General features: G+C 37.4%; 1 protein-coding gene across 2 annotated transcripts in view; it reads right to left on the reverse strand.

Annotated features, from left to right (window-relative positions):
* Positions 1-1977, reverse strand: part of LOC118734286 (putative nuclease HARBI1) — a 20834-nt gene that overhangs the window by 17824 nt on the left and 1033 nt on the right. The window lies entirely within an intron of this gene.

Here is a 1977-nt window from a genome sequence, read left to right on the forward strand (position 1 = left end):
GTCGTTTTACTTTTCAAAATGAGTCGAAATGCAGAACAGGGCTGTATCAGCAATGTTCTGCATTTCGATTCCGATCAAATTTTTCGGAATCGAAATGGATTGGTGTTCTTGATTTCGATTCCGACAAAATTTTATCGATTTGAAAAGTTTTCACTTTGCCTAGTCGGAATGAAAAGTAATTGGCTTTTTAAACCCAAATATATATGCTATTGGTCAGCCAAATATCTTCTTTTCAATTTTCATAATATTGAGAGAATTGAGTAGTCATTATTGCTTTAATCTGTATTCAAATACTTTGATAAATCTGTATCTTAAAATTCCTCTTTAAAAACTACTTAGCCAGATAAAGCGAAAAGGATCGTAATGAAACGGACTTGTTCTTGATTCCGCTTCAGCGCATGCGCAGTATTCTTCGAAAAGCTCCACATTGCCATGCTTCATAAATAATATTCGAACATATATTGTTATGTTCTTGGCTGTTATTCATAGTTTTGTACTCGTTCAAAACTTAGTGAATATTTGAAAAAACATTACAAAAATACATTGGTGCTGTTAAATTAACACACTTTGTAGAAATATTCCGTTTGATCAGAGTTTTTAAACAGAATCTGCGACTAGCGGCAACCCCCCAACGATAGTATTACTGCGATCATCTGTTTCTAATTGTAAACAAACTTCACAATTGTTTCGTAGCTAAAAGAAGGAAGGAGAGAAATGTAAGTAATCAATTTATTCATTTTATTATTGTTAATCATTGATTTATATATTAGGGGAAAGAAACGGAACGCGAAACAAGAGGAAATTATGCTATCGTTTATGCAACTAAACGAAGCAATTGCTAAAGGGTTTACAGGGTGCAGGTACTCACGTACTCCCTCAATGCTGTCGGTCCGCCCTGCAAGGATTTGGCTGGGTGGAAGAAGGTAGTATGCGTTATTTAAACACATTTTTTGTTTTATCGTGTATGTCACTGCAGTCTTGGGTGGATTGGAAGGCCAGTATTAAAAAAAAAGCTGGCAAGTAACCGCCGAGAAAGCATGGCCACTGGTGGCGGCCCGTATTCGCAGCAATTTGTTTCCCCCACTGAAGAAGCAGTCGCCGTGCTATGTAACCTCTACAGAGGTGTAGAAGGCATCAGCGGCGCAAACACTTTTGGCCACGCTTCAGCTCAAAACGTAGTGGCGAGGTGGCGGCCGACCATGCTTCGGAAAATGTTGCCGATGAAAGCAATGCAACCTTTGTCGAAGCGAATGACGATTCAATTAATGCTGTTGAGTCGCAAAGCACATCAAGACAGCGTCGGGGATCCACTGACGCATTCGAACTGGTTTGCAGTGAACAAAACAATTTATTTCAACGGATTGCCGATGTATTGGACAGCCTGCTGGTTCAGAAGAAAAGCCAGTTGAAAACGATGGAGGAAAAAGAACGAGAGAGAAAAAGACACAACCTCAGAATGGAAGAAATAGAGCAGGAGAATGTGGAAACGCTAAAGAAGTTTCTATAATGAAAAGTTAAAGTGGTGAAAAATGTCATATGTTCCTGTGAATCTGTGTTCATTAAATATAAGTGATGTGTCTAAACGTGTGTAGATGTAGCAAACCTTCCCAGCGAAAATTCAAAACAATTCCTAGTGGAAGCTCATTATTAAAGAAATTACGATCACTTTTGACTATGCATTACTGGTAACGCAAAATGGTATACAAGGCATTACCACCTATAATAAGATAAAATTGAAGTGATATATATTTCTGAAACTAAAGCTATTGCCGAATATCGCTGATGAGCTTATCATAGGTGTTAATAACTTGCATAACATTTTGCATTATCAGAAATGCATAGTTAAAAGTAATCGTAATTCCTTCAATAATGAGTTACCACTAGAAATGGTTTTGAATTTTCGCTGGGAGGTTTTGCAACATGTAGGCGTTCACGTAAAAAGCACACTTTTATTTCTTACAATATTCAGAATGTTTT

Source organism: Rhagoletis pomonella, unplaced genomic scaffold (assembly GCF_013731165.1).
Source record: "Rhagoletis pomonella isolate Grant_MI unplaced genomic scaffold, Rhpom_1.0 Rhpom_scaffold_00002, whole genome shotgun sequence".
Classification (NCBI taxonomy): domain Eukaryota; kingdom Metazoa; phylum Arthropoda; class Insecta; order Diptera; family Tephritidae; genus Rhagoletis; species Rhagoletis pomonella.